The 19,685-nt window shown below is 38.4% G+C and overlaps 2 long non-coding RNA genes across 3 annotated transcripts in view; one reads left to right on the top strand and one right to left on the bottom strand.

The window, feature by feature from the left end:
• LOC141419883 (uncharacterized) overlaps positions 1-19,685 on the bottom strand; it is a 219,951-nt gene that overhangs the window by 90,746 nt on the left and 109,520 nt on the right. For both annotated transcript variants that reach the window (XR_012444600.1, XR_012444601.1), the window contains 2 exons: positions 17,003-17,051; positions 11,538-11,674 (listed from right to left, as the gene is read on the bottom strand). This is a non-coding gene — a long non-coding RNA (uncharacterized lncRNA). The remainder of the gene's footprint in view (positions 1-11,537; positions 11,675-17,002; positions 17,052-19,685) is intronic.
• On the top strand, positions 7,728-9,063 carry LOC141419884 (uncharacterized). Its single transcript, XR_012444602.1, has 2 exons — positions 7,728-7,832; positions 8,909-9,063. It is a non-coding gene; the product is annotated as an uncharacterized lncRNA (long non-coding RNA).

Below are 19,685 nucleotides of genomic sequence, written 5' to 3' on the forward strand. Positions count from 1 at the left end.
CCAAAATAAACCTCAAAATTTCTGTTTGACTTTTCTCTTGTCATTTTTCACCTTAGCTATATTGTCAGATTCTCTTATGATAGCTTAATTGCTGAAATTCATATCACGTATGACCTCTTCGAAGTCCTTGAGATACTGAGGCAACCACTTGTTAGTTTTTGTTTTGACTTTCCTAGGTATGTCATCCTTAGCAGAGCACTTTATGGCAGCCCTTATTTCACTTTCTGGCTGGCTTTCCCTTTTTTGGCTCTCTCTCTCTCTCTCACAAATGATGGGGTCTGCCCCCCCTGCCATAACAATCTGTGAATAAGTATCTTCCACTTGTTCTGATATGGATAGTATCGCTTTACCTCCACATAGACTTTTGTTGTGGAAAGCTTTCAAATAAACAATATTAAGGAGATGCACAAGTTAGGAAAACCTTGATTTGATTACATGAAAATCTGTATCAGTTTTGTTGAGCACCTGAAGACACATGGACACCCTGCTGTTCTTGTTGAGTGCATTGTCAAAAATTTTCTGAAGGTCAACTTTGTAAACTGTTCTAAATTTTTTCATTTTGTCGACCTAGAGATTCTACTTCTTCCCATGGAGATAATTAATGAAGGGCTGAAATATAATCTTGTGTTTAAAATATTTTTAAAATTCCCATCCCAAGTATTTATTCTTTTCTAGTATTGGGACTTCAGTAGTGAATATGTTGTGTTAGTTTATATAATGGTAAAACATAGAACATCACAAGTAGCCATCAGTACAGATTTAGTTATATAATCTTTTTAATACATCTGTTTACTCACATTATCTTTGGGTGTTTGGTTTATAAAAACATTTTTCAATATATTACATGTACTATATTGACAGTATGCAGTAAAATAGTTGTTTATTATTTATCCAGGATCCCTATGAATAATGACACTGTTATGTTCACAGAGATAGGCAGTGTGTGGTATTGCTCTCTAGAGAATGTCATTTATGTGTCAGGCACTGAGATAGTACTTCATCTTATCTGGTGTGCTATTTCACTACTTCCTGATGGAAGAACTCACACTTCAGTGAAGTTGAATGAATTATAAAGCTACCATGTTATTACTACTCACTATACAATTTGGTTAAGTATACTAAGAAGAATTACACAGAGAAATCACTAAGTATATGGATTTTTAATATGTGATGAGAAAACATTTTCTGGTCATTGGTGAAAATTGTATTTGTATAATTATGTTATATATGTATAATTATATTTATATATAATTTTTGTATAATTTGTATCAGTATGTAGATATTTGTATAATTGTGTACATATTTGAGGGAAAATAAAAAGCTTAATTTCTGACATACATTCAAATATTTTCAGAGTAAGCAAGAGAAATGAAATAAAAGGCAGCCATATTGGAGAAAAAGAAGTTAAACTATCTCTATTTGTAGATGATATGATCTTGAATATAGAAAACCCCAAAGAACATACTAACGAACTATGAGACATAATAAAGGAGCTCAGCAATATAAAAGAAAATGAGATCAGTATAGAAAAATCAATTTTTTATTTCTACATGCTTGCAATGGACATTTCAAAGATGACAATAAGAAAACACTTCCATTTATAATAGCATCAAAAGGATAAAATTGTTAGACATAAATTAAATAAAAAGTCCAAGATTTGTGTGCCAATCACCACAAAATATTGTTGAAAGAATTGAAAGAAAATCTAAATAAATGGAAAGACATCCCATTATCACAGATTAGAAGACTTAGTACTATTAAGCAGTGTAACTTTGCAAATTAACCTACAGATTGAACGTAAACTCTATCAAACTCTCATCTTGTTTCTTTGCATAACTTGATAGATTTATCCCCAAATTCACATGGAAATGCAAGGAATCCAGAATAGACAAAACGATCTTGAAGAAGAAGAAAGTTGGAATCCTCACACTTCCAGATGCCTTGGATTAAGAAGTGGTTTCTTTAGATATAACACTAGAAGCTCAAGCAATTAAAGAAATATGGATAAGTGGGGCTTTGGCAAATGTACAAGTTTTGTGATTTAAAGGACACCATTAAGGAAGTGAAAAAGACAGCCAACAGAATGAGAGAAAATTTTTACATGATATATGTGTGTGTGTGTGTGTGTGCATGTGCACATGTATATGTGCACTTGCATCTATAATGTATTAAAAACTCATAACTAAATAATAAAAACAAATAATTAAATTTCAAGATGGGAAAAGGATCTGAATAGATGCTTCTCCAAAGAAAAATATAGGCCACCAGTAAATATAGGTAAAAGATTTCAACCTCTTAACCATCAGGAAAATACTAATCAAAACCACAGTGAGATACCACTTCATACCCAGTAGAATGGACATAATAAAAAAGAGAGATAATACGTGCTACTGGCAAACATGTAGACAAGTTGAAATCATCATATACTGCAGGTGAAAATGTCAAAAGATTCACTCCTGTGGAAAATGGCCATGCACTTTCTTTTGCCTGGGGAGATCAGCAACCCACCACGTGTCCAAACCACATGTTTCTTTTCAGAGACATATAGGTTAGTGTAAAAAAATGTATTCCAAACAAATTGGATCTACTCTAAGTTATTGAAGGGTGGGGTCCTATGAATTTTAAAACATATTTTGACAATAAACTAAACATTATCAATTTTACTTTAGTATAGCTATGGTTCAATTTATTTAAAATATAAAATAGGGTTTGTTTGACAATGTTACATTACACCACTTTACTAGAGTCCGTTCTTTTAGTTGTCTCTTTGTTTAATCTTTCATGGGGCCTATGAGATAATGGTATTTACCTTTTACACTCTCCTTCTCTCACAAATGTATGGTGAAATTTTCCAGAGATCATTATGTATGCTATGGAAACAGATTAAGTGCAGGAGCAGTTACAAGATTCTATTAGAATAGATATGAAAGAGATTTTCAACTTTGTTTTCATTTCATGACGTTTAGGAAATGTATTATTCATATGAGCGTACAATACAGCTTTACATGATGTAATGGATATTTTATTGTAAATTCCAAGTGAATTAAAAATATGTCTAAATTTCTCAGTTTTAATATCTAATCCAGTAAACACTGACACATATAACCACATGAAAACTTAAAACTCCATTATTTTAAAACTGAAAAGACTGAGCTCTTTTCTTAATACTCAGCTTTGGAGGTACTGCCTTTGGTTGAATTTCTGTAATTTACTTCCACAAATACATTTGAAAAAATGTTTATGTGTTATTCTTTAAATTTTAAAATGTTTCCATAATGTTGATGCACTGTTCTCCCCAATACTTTTGAGATTTAATTTTGTAATTTTTAAAATAAAACTGTTCAACTCTAAACGTAGGCATTTTAAGCATTTAAGTATTCTGAATGCAGTTTTTATCATAGACAAGGTCTCACTATGTAGGTCAGACTCAGAATCCTCTTGCCTCAGATGCTGATTGCTGAGATTACAGGCATGAATCATCAAGTCTGGCCCTAGAATACAGTTTTATCCTAGGTAAACGTTGAACATCCTTATATACTTTAATAAATATCCCCTTTTCTTGTATTCTCTGGTTTGATACTGTGGTTTTGGCTGTCATCAATAATGCGCACAACAACAAATGCTGTCAAGGATGCGAGGGGTTGGGGGAAAGACCTATTATACACTGTGGGTGGGAGTGGAAATTAGTGCAAACACTATGGAAAGCAGAATGGAGGTTCTTTTAAAAACTAAAATTAGCTTTAGCATTACCACTCCTGGGCATATACCTGAAGGAATGTAAGCCAGGATACAACAGAGTTACTTGCACACCCATGTTTATTGTAGCACTATTCACAATAGCTAAGTTTTGGAAACAACCCCAATGCCCTACAACTAATGAATGGATAAAGGAAATGTGGTATATATACAGAATGGAGTATTATATAGTCATAAAGCAGAATGAAATTATGTTGTTTGCAGTTAAGTGGATAGAATTGGAGAGCATCATGTTAAGCAAAATAAGCAAGCTAGGCACAGAAAGACAAAGGTAGCATGTTTTGCCTCATATGTGGAAGCTAGACCCATAAGGTAGATGTTCACATAAAAATACATTACCTTATATACAATATATAATACATAACATACACTATTACATAATATAATATATTATATATAATAGAGAGAGAGTACATAATTATATTAGTGGGTCTGTCTGAGGGGACTATGGGGAAACAAGAGAGGAAAAGAGAATGAGAGTGAATAATATTGAAATGCAGTGCATCCATGTATGAAGATAGCATAATGCACTGTAAGCTGTTGAACAACAGGGGTGCAGGGTGATAGAGAAAGGATAAGTAATAGGGGGATTAATCTGATTAAAGCACCATATATACATGTCTGGAATACCAAGGTGAAGCCCCCTTGAACAATAAATATACACTTAAAATATGAAGGACAGGAAGGTAAAATAGGTCCTGTCCAAGGGCGGTAGGGGAGCAGGGAGGACATAAGGAAAGGGTGAAGAAGGTTGAATATAGTGGATGTATTTTGTAGTCATGTACAAAAATACATCAATGAAACTTGTTGAAATGGTTCTAAGAAGTGGGGAGAGGAGATGAGAGAGAATGATGGAGGAAGTGAATCTAATTAAGATATATTGTAAGCACATATGTAAATGTCACAATATATCCACCATGTACAACTATTATATGCAAATAAAAAATAACTGTACAATTTTTTTTAATTTAAAATTTTAAAAACAAAAATAGCCTCTTTTGTTTCTGTTCTCTGGTTGGACATTGTGGTTTTGGAATTTTTCCTTTTCCTGGTAAACTGAGAGCGTTTAACTGGAAACAGGAGCTGGACAACAAGATCCTTTGATTCCCAGGAGCCATGTACTGGCCAGGTCAGGGACTTCCTGCTCATGCCAGGGTGGCTCAATCCAGTACAACAATAAATTCGGGCTTGATCTAGAAATGTCCACAACATGATTAGAGTCACTTTTCTGGGATTAGACACTTGGTTCCTTGATGTCAGACCCTCTCAAGAGCCAGAACTGAAACTTTTAGGAAATTTCAGTGCATCTTTTCAAAATGCTTGTGATGTGGCATTGTTCAGCTGATGGGGTCCAATGACCTTTTGCTCTCTGCGGCATCTTTTTCTTCCCTGGTACAGCCAACAGGTTGGTTCTAGGGCTCAAAACACCCATGATGATTGCCAATGGGATGCCAAGCAGATTATCCAATCACACCGACAGGATGCAAGTGACTCACTGAAAGGCTCCCTGCAGAGCATGCCATCCAATCAGAGGACAAGTTGGTACATGATTTAGGACAAAGCAACGGATATTAACAGTCCGGCCGTTCTGTTAATAGAAGACGCCATTGTCTGTTCTTCACAGCTACTGGCAACTGCCTGAGCGATGGCTAAGCAGAGCTTAGACAAGTCTGCAGAAACAACCACTGAGATGCTTTCTGAGGAGGACCTTGTTCCTCAAGAGACCGAGGAGACCAACTCCACGTCCCAGACACAGGAGAAGCCAAGGCACCACCACCCCCACCATCACCCCGGGTGTGGTGACAGCTTGGAAGCCTATTTCCCCTGGGTGCTAAAAATGTGTCAACGGGGTCTCACCCTGTCCCAGGAGACCATGGGCATCATGGATTCCTGCGTTCATGACATGTTGGATGGCATTGCCAGCGAGGCGGGCCACCTGTCCTGCCAAGCCAACCACTCAACCATCACCGCCTCGGATATCCAGAAGGCCGTGCACCTCCTGCTGCCCAGGGAGGTCAGCAATAACGCAGTGCACTAGGCCACCAGGTTCACCCAGGGAAAGCGAGCCACCTCTGGATGCCTTGAGCATCCAAAAACCCAAAGGCTCTTTTCAGAGCCACCACTTGTCCTAAAAGACCTATAGCACTGGCAGTGGTACACAGCTCCAGGTTGGGGGTAGGGGTGTCCTGCCCTTCTTAATTCCTTACAAATACCACATTGTCACTTCTGTCTTAACATATTATGTGTTATTACTTGTTCCAGGGAAAATAATGTGTTTCATCGAATTGTTCTGTATTTAATATGCAACATGATTCTTTATCACTTTTACTCCTAAGTCACCATTTATTAAGGATCAGTCAGGTCATAATTATTTTTTTGTAATAATGACGCTTATCCTTCTCACTGTGATTCTCGGAGATGTGTGGGATAGAACTGTCCAGAGGTATGTCATATATGACACATATTTGGTCATTTTGTTAACTGTTCATTTGGACTTTTAAAAAATAGTTGTAAATAACCCTTTGTTAATTATTTGGAAAACTTTAAAGGATTTCAGTCTAAGTCAAACAATCAGACAAAAGCTGAATAAACTAAAGAATTCAAAAGATTTCTTCAGTGAGTCAAAAATGGGATATAACACCCTCCCAGGAGAGACGCTCTCATGGATTATCACCTTTGACGTGGCTACACTTGCTCAAGGGGAAAATGGGGACAGGGCAAGATATCAGAAAGCTTCCTTGAGTAGTACATATTATTTCATTGTGCTCTGGGGCTTTTGCATTTGTAAATTCAGCAATCAAATAAGAGCAGTAGGAAAAGAGCACGAAATGGATAGTAGAAAATAAGTAGCAAAATGAGACGACAAAGATGAATTACTGGTGTAAGAATGAATAATGTGATTAGTGACTGGACGTGATGAATATCAGTGTATAATTGAGTAAAAGGGGTAAAACACTTGTGATGGTCAAAATAACAAACTCACCCATTAACTTTTCAAGATGAAAAGTTTCCAGTACAATACCAATGCAACAGGATCCACACTGGGGTTTGAACTCAGGTCCTTGTGTTTGCTAGGCAAACAACACATGCTCTACCACTTGAGCCATGCCCTCAGTTCTTTCACATTGAGCTGCTTTTCAGATAGGGTCTCAGGCTTTTTGCCCAGGCTGGTCTCACACCATGATCCTCTCTCCTATTCCTCCTATGTAGTTGAGATTACAGGTATGCACCACTATTCAGCTTCTTTGTTTAGAAATGGTTCTCTACAACTTTTTACCTCTGCTGACACTGAACTGAGATGCTCCTGATCTCTGCCTCCAGAATAGCTGGGATTAGAGAGGCATGTGCCAACACTCCTGCCTTGCGCCCCCACCCTGCCCCACTTCTTTAATAATGGCCCATCAACATTCTTAAAAGGAGAATGAAGGTACATGGGAATCACTATAAAAGGAATTAAAAAGTTGGCATCATGGAAGAATGCCTATTTCAACACACATTGGAGGGATACATGGAATCACTGACTACTGTTTAAGCAGGTGTTATCACTGAAGGTCCCAGCGATGCTGAGGGTGAGCGCTCTCACCCCCACGTCACACAGGGGGAAGCTGGGCTCAGAGAGTCCCTCCCTGTCTTACCCTCCCACACCCCACCTGTACATGGAAAGCAGCTCCAGGACACCACCCTCCCTGGGCCCAGGAGGGTCCCACATCTCTCTCTCACCACACATCCCGGCACCGAGTCCCAAAACGGGAAGGAGCCGACCTGGGTCTGTGATCCCTGCGTCTCTCCACCCCCCGGGGGGTTCATTATCCCCCACCGCGGGCACCCACACCCTCAGCCTGCTGCACACAGCTGGAGGCGGGAGCCTGCTCTGTTCCAACCAGTTCACGCAGGTCTCCATTACAAAGTCGTCATGGTCGCCAGGGTCGCTGTGATGACGTCAGGTTTCTATGGCAACCGCGATGCGCAGACTTGTCCTTCCCGCCGGAAATGCCTCCGCACAGCCCTGGCCTTGACTCCCCTCACCTTTCTCGCAAAGCAGAATGTCTTTACCCTGTAAACTTCATCTGAAAAGCGTAAGTAAGCGAGTCCAGGAGGGGACGCCATGGTCCCCATGATGACGTCAGGTTTCTATGGCAACCGCACTGCACACTATTCCACAGATTGGAAATGTCTCAGCACAGCCCTCCCTTCTATACCTTTGCTTTCTCTGACAAAACACCCTCACCCTTCAGAACACCTGAGAAAGCATATGCATTCGAGAATCTCCGCGGGGACACAGGCAATTGGCAGAACTCTGTCCAGGTTGTTGGAACAAAAAACCTGTTCTCGGGAAGGGAATTTTTATTCACCATAAATGGGACCTTAGGGGAGTAGTATCAGTGAAGGAGCAGGAGAATTATCAGTACACAGAGACCCAGGGTGTCGCCTGAGGCTCTTGGAGATGGGCTAGCCTCTGAGGGGGAACACGTAAGATACACAACACACTATGCAGTTAAACAGCTGTGGCAGAAAACTAAGAGACTGTCCACAATCACCCGACTCGATGATCTACGAACACCAAAAAAATGTCACTTAAGGACATTCACAGTTATTTTAGGAAGGTGGGCCTAGAACAACATAGTAATTTAGTGGGCATAAACCTAGTCAGTTCAACCACACATTGGTTTATACTGAGGAATTTTTTTTTTATTTTATCGTTTTTACATTTACTCACATGTGTATACGCTGTTTGGGCTGCCATACAATGCCGCCCCTCACACAAACACTCCCTTCCCCCTGCCCCCTTCTGGGTAGAACCTGTTCCTCCCTCTTGTTCTCCGATTTTGTTGAAGAGAAACATAAGAGAAATATGTAGTAACGTTTTTGCTAGTTTGAGATAAGGATAGCTATACAGAGAGACTCCTAGCGTTGTTTCCATGCACTTGTGTATTACAACCCGAACTGATTCATCTCTACCTGACCTCTTCACTACTTCCTGGTCCCCTTCGCATAGTGGCCTCTGCCAGTTTAAGATTACTATATTCACTCCTCTACAGTAAACACATCAACCATATTCAAGTTTTAGATTTCCTTCCCTTTCCCTATTCCTCCTGGGCATGTTCTCCCCTTGGTGTGTGACCCATGTCCAATATTACTTCATTTGTTTCAGGTCTCTAATCTGCATATGAAGGAGAACATGCAATTTTTAGCCTTCTGAGCCTGACTAACTTCACTTAAACGATGTTCTCCAGTTCCATCCATTTACTTGAGAATGACAAAATTTCATTCTTCTTTGTGGCTGAATAAAATTCCATTCTGTATAAATACCACATTTTCTTAATGCATTTGTCAGCAGTAGGGCATCTTGGCTGTTTTCATAGTCTGGATATTGGGAATAGCGCTGCAATAAACATGGGTGTGCAGGTGCCTCTGGAGCAACCTGAGTCGCATTCCTTTAGGTATATCCCTGGTTATCAATCCTTTGCCTGATGTATAGCTAGCAAATATTTTCCCCACTCTGTGGGTGGTCTCTTCAATTTAGAGACCATGTCTTTTGTTGTGCAGAAGCCTTTTAATTTCATGCAGTCCCATTTGTCAATCCTTTCTTTTAGTTGCTGGGCTGCTGGAGTTCTACTGAGGAAGTCCTTACCTATTGCTTCCAGAGAATTCTCTGCTCTTTCCTGTACTAACTGCAAGATTTCGGGTCTGATATCAAGGTCCTTAATCCACTTTGAGTTGATACTGGTACAGGGTAACAGGCATGGATCTAGTTTCAGTTTTCTGTAGGCAGGTAACCACTTTTCCCAGCAACATATGTTGAAGAGGCTGTCTTTTCGCCATTGTATATTTTTGGCACCTTTGTGAAAAATAAGGTGGGCGTAGCTGTGTTGATTCATATCCAGGTCCTATACTGAGGAATTCTTATCCTTCATTCCAGGTATTTTCTTCCATGTGGAGGAACATCCATGACAAAAACACATCTCCCTTTCTACACACCCATTCCTTTATTTCAGGAGTGGCAATCAATTTAGAAGGAGAAATAGGGACCGCACACCTCAGACTCTCTCCCTTCAAAACTCTTGGTAGTAAGCTGCATTACAGGGGCACTTACTCTGCTCTACCCAACAGAGGTGGATCTTAAATGGCTCCACAGCTCATCTCTTTGTGTTTTTATGCTTTTACTTCAAAATGCTTGTGTCTTTAAGGAGCCCCCAAATACCCTGTTGCTCCAAATCTGAGCTGTATATCAGTTAATAGTTGGAACCAAAAAATAAGAACATTACATTGACTTTGTTCCTTGTAAAGAGGAAGGGGCTGGGAGGTATCTCAGTGGTACAGAGCTTGCATAGCATGTGTGACGCCATTTGCCTTGGTACTACAAAGAAAAAATGACATGGGAAAACATGACTTAGATTTGCTATCAAGTGAGATTCCTATTAATGGTTCCCAGAATTGGACAGACTTACTTACCCATCAGTACTGCACTGGGATGGTCACAGAGACCAAGGACTATCATGTATAGCTATTTGCTGCGTACTGGTAGCTACGTGTGTTTATGTGCCATGAAAAAGTGACTTCCTTGCCAAGAACTAAGAGACAGTGTTAAGAACAAGTTCTTTCAGAAACCGTCTCAAAGCAAATAAATACCCTTGTCCTGACTGCATGCTTATTGAGCAACTTATTGAAGATATGGCATTCCATATGGCTCAGGAGCAGTTGATGGTAAAAACAAAACAAAAACCCCTCTCAATTCTTTAAGATGAGTGACTTCAGTGAAGATTCATCTTATAGAAGGAGATTGGAAATAGCTTCTAAATTTTAATAGTGGGTAAAAAATTTTACATTATCAAAATTTCCTTGAGCAGTCTCTTCAAGAAGTTGATGGGATGTTCAGAAATGTATACCCATAAATAAACCAAAACACATGCACTATACTCAAAATTATAAAAGCCCCCTCCTCAAGTCCTCAAGGATAAGAGAATCTCTGTCTTATCCAGTGATAAGACCACAGAAAAAGAAGGAATGTCACCCAAACCATAATATTTTAAGTAGTTATTTCTGCTCAACAGTACACTCCCCTAAAACAATAGCCATTTATTATCTCTTAGCAGTGTGTGTGCTAAATGGGCTTATCTGGGTGTTTTGTGCTCCATATGTCACCTGGCGCTCCCATCATCTGGAGAACCCACTTATCTGGGATATCCCGAGAGTTCCCTCACGTGGATGACAACTGGCGCTTGAGTCTCCTGGGAGGTCAGTAACTCTGTTCCCTGGAGCACCTTGGTCCTCCACAGAGCATTTCCTATGTAGAGATGCCAGATCAAATGGAGAGCACCCAGTCAAATTTGGATTCCATAAGAACAATCAAAACTTTCTTTTTGAGGTGGGGTATTTCTGTGTTGCTTGGGTTGGCCTCAAATTTCTGGACTCAAGCAATCCTCCTGCCTCAGCCTCTAGAATAGTTGGAACTACAGGCTGTGCAGCCATATGTTGCTACAAAGAATATTTTTTGGTGGTAATAGGGTTTAAATGCAGTACCTCATGCACTCTTACCGCTTGAGCCACTCTGCCAACCCCAAAGAATTTTTTTTTAGTGTTAGTGGGATAGTTAATTTTCTGTGACAACTTGACTGTGCCACATTGTCCAGATATCTCATCAGTGTTATTCTGGATATGTAGATATCTCATCAACATTATTCTCCATGTCCCTGTAAGGGTGTTTTTTGGAAGGGATTAATATTTAAATCAGTGGACTTTGAGTAAAGCAGATTACCCTCTATGATGTGGGTGGGACTCACCTTGGAGTAAGAAGAAATTTGGATAGCAAACAGCCTTCAGACTTGAACTGCAGCAATGGATCATCCCTAGTCTCCAGTCTGCTGGCCCATCCAGCAGATATTGGACTTCCAGTCTCCATAATCATGTTAGCCAATTCCTGAAAATAAATTAATTCTCTGTTTAAGAACACACATTATCAATTCCATTTCTCTGGATGTGGCATGCAGTATTATTTTGTTTATGCAATATTCTTTATTTTTATTTGCTAAATCTGATAACCCTAGCAGAGAAGTCTCTGAATATGTAAGTTTAATAATTATGTGAGATGACACAATGGGGCAGGTCTTGATAAAAGTAGATCACATTAGCAAAAAAGACACTATCTAGTGTTGGTGCAATTAAAAGGGAGCATATGGGCTGGCAGTGGCTCAAGTGGTAGAGCGCCTGCCTAGCAAGTGTGAGGCCCTGAGTTCAAACCCCAGTACTGCCAAAATAAGGAAACAGACTTTCATATACACTGTGGGTGGGTCCATTTACTGAGGCCAATATTATTACATAATGATTTTATTGGCCATTGATGTAGAAGCCCTGTTTCCACCAAGGGAATTCCTGGTGAGTGTTTAGAAGAGGCTCATTGAGGTCATTCTGAAGAGGTGCAGGGGCCCTGGTTGAAAGGGCAGATCAAGGTTTCATAGGAGTTCCCCGCTCTACAGAGAAAAGGCAACAATTTTTTTAATAAAGCAGACTGTTAAGAGGAGCCCAGATCCAGGTTCTTCATGTTATTGTCTGCATTTAACCAGTGACAAACCTGCTAGTGAGTTATCTTCTTTCCATGGATGTGTGTGATTCCAAAGCTCATGCTCTTAAGCACAGAGGCTGATAGCAGAGAGGATGTTTACCAGGCTCACTGCCAGCATCAAGGAGAGGACTTGACAGTCTGGGCACTGTGAGTTGCTTGTAGTAGATCTATAGTGAATGTGTCAGGACACATCCTATTGACAAGGCTCACCTCTATTCTCCCTATGTTTATCTCCTTGCATTTCCAGCAGGGGGTTGGGGTTAGTACCCCTTCTTAGTGGAAGTTTTTGGCTGGGTTAGAAGCAGAAGCTAGGTCTTAAGCCAGTGTTTTTCTATCCTTTATGAAAACTTAAAACTCATGGAAAGTATCCTATATAACTTAGGATAGAGAGACTCTGAGAACAAAGAAAAGGGAAAGGAAGGGAGATGTCCCCCACACAAGGATGAGGAATGAGATCTACAGATCCTTCTAAGAACAGGGATCTAACCACTGCCTTATATCAAACTTGGGCTGGATCTGTGGATGGTTCATCTCAGCCATGATTTATATGGAAAATGAATTTAAATACATACATAACCTCCAGCCCCATCATGTACTAGATAGACTTTCCTGTTTGGATGGAAGGATGGATGGGGCAGATTCAGGAGGCCCGAAGGCACAGAGCTGCTAGAGACATGATCGGCTTAGCCCTAAGCAGTGTAGACAGATGAGTGATGATGGTAAGGGCCACCTTGCAGTGTGTCAGGAGGATGAGTTCTGACAAATGTTTATGTTTTGTCAAAGAAATGATCATTTAACATTTTAAATATTTACAAATATTTACTAGCTAGTTAAAATTTATAATCTCTACTAATGTGTATACCATACTGCCGTAAGTATTGAGAGCAGTAGTTTCTGAAGATCTGCACGATAATGTATTTCCCAACATTATGATTTGCCAATGTAATACGCCAGCTTGGTTCTCATTTTTTAGAAAGAAAGCTTGTTTTTCACTTTTTCTCCATCTTATTTCTATATAAATTGCCTATTTACATGAAAAGGGACCTTTTCATGCCTCAGAATATGTCCTGGAAGAATTCTAGAGTTTCCCAAGAAAACCTGACCACTGCATTTATATTTATGTTGTGTCCTGTTTAAATTGAAATTCTGAGTCATGAGAACTCCTCACATAGCTGGAAGAGACAACTTGGCACATCTTCTTTCCAGACACTTGCCAACATGCAAATTAAATCCACAATGCAGACTCTGAGAACATGTGCAAGTATGCTCACCCAGTATGGCTAAAATATCAAAACCCAAAAGTTGCTTTATCTCAGAAACACCATTTTCAGTACAGAGAAATACAATAAGTAGTACACAAATATATTACCTACATAATTAGAGCTTAAAATAAACAAAGCAATCATGTGTTTTGTTTAGGGATATATTCATGAGTTGTAAAATGTGGAGTAAAGCAGGAAAATGTTAAAAACAAATTTTAGATAATGGTTTCTTCTAAAGCTGAAGCAATCAGAAAAATTACCCAGGAGCATCCAGTCTGTAAAGTTTAACTTTATAGCATATATTGTTTATTGTATCTTCTGAAATATCTGAAGTCTAACATTTAGCATAAATAAGTCCCTATTGAGCTTTATCTTTGATTGACAAGTACCCATCATAAATTTAGACTATGTGGGAAATGCATTCAAATATCACTAGAAATATATTCATAACCTTCAGTCCCATCATGTACTAAAAACTCATTCTTATGATGTAGTATGTTTTCTCCAATTATCCTCTACACACACACATACTCACACACTACATAAGCATTCAGTATGGATTTGACTTGATTTTCTACACTGACTTTTCTGCATTGATTTTCTTACCCGTTCATTAGCACACAGATCTGTAGTTCAGACGTCTGGCGCAGCATAAACTATTCTCTGCTCAGCGTCTCACAAGACTGGATCATGGTATCAGTGAAGGCCCAGTGGTCTATTTGAGGGTGGCATTTATTTCCTTTCCTATGTTATCTATTTTTAACTAAAATCAACACCATTACTCTTGCAATTATACAAATTAACAAAACAGAAGAAAAACATAAACATGATTGGCCCAAACTACGGGAAAGACAGACTTCCTGAGACTCATGAAGGTAGAAATTATATTGAAGGACCCTCTTTCAAATTGTAACAGGATAAAATTGTCCCCAAATTCCTAATTGTACTGAAAAATTTGAGTTACTCTTTTTTTTGGTGGTAGTGCTGAGGTTTGAACTCAGGGCTTTGTGCTTGCTAGGCAGGTGCTCTACTACTTGAACCACACCCCCAGTTGCACTGTGAGAATTTTAATACTTTAAATTTCTGCCTACGGAGGCTGGAGGTGTGGCAGGAGTAGCAAATACTGGGTGAATGTATTTACTCAGGAACCAGACAGCTTGCATTCAATCTAAAACTTACCACTCACAAGCCCTCCCTCACTGTTCCCTTATGTTCAAAGTAGTAAGAAGGACAGGTTCAGCACTTAAATAGTGTGAGGAGTCTAAGAAATCCCAAGAATTTTTGTAAATTCCACAATATACTCCCACTCAGCACAACAATAAAAAAAACTGTAGTCAAGTTAGAGCTCCCTTGAGAAGCACCAGGTTGGAAAAATTAGTCATTTTTGTTGGCACCTTGACAAGTTACAATTAGAATAAATTGTCTCCTAGAAAAACAATTTTAATTGGGCATGGTGGTACACACCTGCAGTACCAGTCACACAGGAGGTAGAAGCAGGAGGATCACAAGTTCAGTGAGCCCAAGCTACAAGGTAGTGAGACCCTGTCTCAAAATCAAAAAGGGCAGGTCAAGTGGTAGACTCTGGGTTCAATTCTCAGTACTGAAAAAAAAATTATCACCATTTTCACACTATTATTGTTGCTAGTGCCATTTTTCATAAATATATTTATGTTGATTGGAATGAATTGATCTTTATATTTACCATGAAAAGTAGTTTATAAAGCAGTGAGTAGGATATTGTCTTATTTCTCTTCTTAAATTATATTTGCCATCAAAATTTCAGGAAAACATGATCCAAATGTAAACAGTGTAATGCTTATCTATGAGTAATACATTTTAAGGGGTTTTACTTTTTTCTTTTGCACATTCTCCCTCTTAAACCTACAGTGGAAGTGTCTTGGAACAGTGTGAAGAGTTGCTAAAAGTGTTTGGAAGTAAATCAACGATATGAATAAATAAGTATTCTTAGACCGACAAATAGGAAAGTGGCTCGGAGTTAGAATGGGAAACATCTGGAAGCCAAGGGAATTAGATAATAAGTTGTTCCCAGAACAAATTCATGACTCTATCCACATGATAGCCCCAACAGAGCAGCTCCAGACAAATTACAGATGCCCAAAGCAAAGGCGAGCAATGCACCTCAAATGAACCTTATATTCAGCACTCAGATGATGTCTCCACTACCCAGAATTTCAGTGAGGGTCTTGAGGTTTCACAGCATGCTTCTCCCTACACTCTCCCAAAGAAAACCTTAGGTTCCTCTATTCACCCACCTAATTATCCTAGCAGTGATTGATACAGGGAAGGGAGAGTGAGGGACTAAGTGAAATCACCCAGTACTCAGTCCACAGCTTCCAGAGGAAAAGTCAGGATAAAAGCTGGGTCTCAGTCTTATTCAGGCAAGGTTCCCAGGAGTATCTGAAGAACATGCCACTTTTCCACAGCTTATAAGTGGAGAAAATGGGTGTGCCTATTTCAGCTGCTCTAAAACACAACATATGGCAAGGGGAACACAGAGGCAGATACCAGTGTGGAGCTGTGAATGTGTATTTGTTATCCTCATGTTTCTTCCATCCTGCTTCCCATCAGATAATCCAGTACTTCTAGACAAAACATGCACCACAATTGTCCATGTTTCATGTAGCAATATATACATATGTAATAAATCACTAAAGAAATGTATTAGGAATGCAATAAAAATGACTGAGCTGAAAATCTATATGTATTTATTTCTTATTAAGGGTATACAGAAGTATCAGAAGTATCTTAAAGTAGTTTTATAAGTTTTTTGTCTGAGTATTTCATAACAAGCACTGTTTCTATGAGTTATTCCAGTTTTATTCCTATTGTACAGAAGACCCATCTTCATGATGTATTAGACTGTACTGTCTCCTTTCTGGGTTTCAATGGAAGTGTGTTAGTCAGCTTTCTGTCACTGTGACAAAAATACATGAAATAAATCAGCTTAAAGGAGGAAAGGTTTATTTTGTCTCACAGTGTTCAAGGTTTTAGTCCATGGCTGGCCCAGTTACTTTTGGGCCTGTGGTGAAACAGAATATCATGGCAACAGGAAAATGTAGCAGAGGAGGCCACTCACCTAATGGAACCAAGGAGGGAGGGAGGAGGCGAAGGAGGGAGGGAGAGAGAGAGACATGGATGAAGGGGCCAGGGTTCCAACACTCCCTTCAAGGCCATATTCACAATGACCTAATTTTCCTCCATTAGACCCCACTTCCTAAGCATCCCACCACCACCCAATAGCACCACATGCTGACAACCAAGTCTTTAGCATATGGATGTTTGGGAGACATACAGGAAGGTGTCAAAATGGAAATTAAAAAATAGCAAGGCAATGATTTCCTTCTTAACTTCCATCACTCTTAGTATGCTATCTTATAAACAAGTGGCATCAAAGGCTGCATACCTATTCCATCCTTAATGCTTGAAGACTATAATAATCAACCAAGAAAACCCTGGGAGAAAAAAGACAAAGATGTTATTTAAAAATAAACATAAAGGTTACATGCCATATAATTATGTATATACTTTCTTTCCCATTGCTTCAAGTACAAATGGTCTTTGTGAGATATTCATGTTTAAGTAATCTCCTGTGGCAGGGAGAATGAAGGGAAGAATTCTTATCTATATTCATATATGTATAATATATTTGTTAAACTATTATATATTGCATGCTTTCTGCAGTTTTGCTCATTTTACTCATAAAGGCTCTCAGATACAAGACTTGATATGTTCATTTTATGGATGACCAAGGTCAGGCTCACTAAGGTTAAGCTACCACTACAAGGTCATTTCTATATATTATAAGACACATATATATTCATACACACATATATGTTCTTTACCTATATTATCAGGTTATATATAATTTTCAACAACTTACCTTTTCCACTCAGCATCCTAACCCAGTATATTAATTTGTATTCTTTCATTTATTGAAAATTAGGTGTATTTTGAAAGTTTAATTGGAAAAAATATTCTCTTTCTGTGCATTATGTTTATGTCATTCGACTATTTCTGTATTCATTACTAAGACTTTATTCCATATCAAGACACCAAGTAGTGAAATTAAACATTTAGTAAAAAAAAGAAACCATTGGAACAAAGCAACCAAATTTTGGTTGCTACTAAACTAAAGGAATAAATAAAGCACATAATGTAGTAAAAGACTGTATGTTTTTTATTTAAAAACAATTCATCAGAACTGAACACAAATTACCAAAGATTTTGATCATATTAATAAAAGTAAATGGACTTAATTTATCTATTAAAATAACAATACTTTCAGACTACCTATTGAGGCAAAATTCAAAATTATGTTCTTTCAAGTCATATACCTAAAGAAAGTATTGACAGGTTAAAAATATTAAATGAGTAAACATATACCAGGCAGTTGCCAGTCATAACAAAGTAGGGGTAAGTGTGGGGATGTGACTCAGTGGTTGAGCACTTGCCTAGCATGAGCAAGGCCCTGGGTTTGATTCCCAGGAAAGAAGAGCGAGAGCGAGAGCGAGAGAGAGAGAGAGAGACAGACAGACAGACAGACAGACAGACAGAGACAGAGAGAGAGGAAGGAAGGAACGAACGAACGAAGGAAGGAAGGAACGAACGAACGAAGGAAGGAAGGAATACTGATTGTAGGAAGAAAGCAGGGGTAATAATCTTGATAATTAAGAGAGAATTCAGGCTAAAATGGATTGAAAGATACCAAAAGCATGGTTGATAAACCTAATGGCCACAACTTATAAACAAATGTGAGCTATTAATACTTGAATTCTCAATCACATAAAAATATTGATAGAGCCATAGCTACAGTAGGTGCAAGTAGAAACAGGAGGAAATATACTAAGGACAGATGATTCGAACATACCTGTCACAATCCAAAAATGTTCAAGTGAAGCAATATTTAATAACTATACAGAAGACCAAAACATAATTCCAAAGGTGTCTTATATATACTGAATTGTGAAGCTTATCAAACAATATATGCACTTTTTAGGTGAGTGTGGGACATTGTGAAAACCGACTCTAAGATTAAAATGAATCTTGAGAGCAAATGGAAATATATTAAAATTGCATACTTTGATGGATACAATGATAATTAAACACAATAGAATCTATAGCTAGTGTAGTTATTAAAGTATATTACAAAATATTAAAAACCTACATGAATAATAATGCAAATTAGTGAATTTAACATTCAATACGAAAGCTTTAATTTTAAAAAAGCATAATGTAAGCCAGGCGTGGTGTTACACACCTGTAACCTCAGCTACTCGGTAGGTGTACATTGGGAAAATTGTGGTCCAAGGCCAACCCTGGACAAAAATACAAGACTGTGAAAAATAACTAAAAGATAAAAAGAAAGAAAAGCTGGGGGTATGCCTCAAGTGGTAGACATGCATAAGGTCCTGCATTCAAACCCTAGTACTGAGAGAAGAACAACACAATGTAAACTAGAGGAATAGATGGAAAGAATAGTTAAATGCAGAAGTAGAAGTGAAAAGGTTAAGAAACATCTTCCCTATTCAAGATCAGAAAGTTGGGATGGGAAGGAAGTAAAGAGTGGTGTTCTAGACGATGCACCTAATATCGTGTTGGGACCATGATCAAGGTTTCCCCTTGAGCCCCTCACAACAATCTCTTGAGTGCAAGAATTATAATGTGTGTATGTCTACATATACATAAATATATATGTATACATATACAATTATGAAATGCTAAATTAGCCAGTTGGAGAATAAGAACACCTACTTTGTTTATGGGTGTGCTTGTATGTAGTGAAATGTGAAAAACAACAGCACATTTTGTTTAGAGAAGCCATCATACAAAATAAAAGGATAAGTCAATACATAAGAGTGATAAATATCTCACTCTGGGGAATGACTATACGTAGGAGAGAAAGAAGAGGTGGGAGCAAGGGAGGAGAAAAATTTTTTCCTTAACCTGGATTAACTTTACAGGTTTTAAAAGTCCTTACTTTTAATCTGAAATATTTCCTAACCAGCAAAGGTTTTAGGGAATAAAGCTTTTTTCTCATACATATAATCCATACTAATCTTTGCAAATATTAAGTACTGGACCAAGTA

The sequence above is a fragment of the Castor canadensis genome, chromosome X, assembly GCF_047511655.1.
Source record: "Castor canadensis chromosome X, mCasCan1.hap1v2, whole genome shotgun sequence".
In the NCBI taxonomy this organism is placed as follows: Eukaryota; Metazoa; Chordata; class Mammalia; order Rodentia; family Castoridae; genus Castor; species Castor canadensis.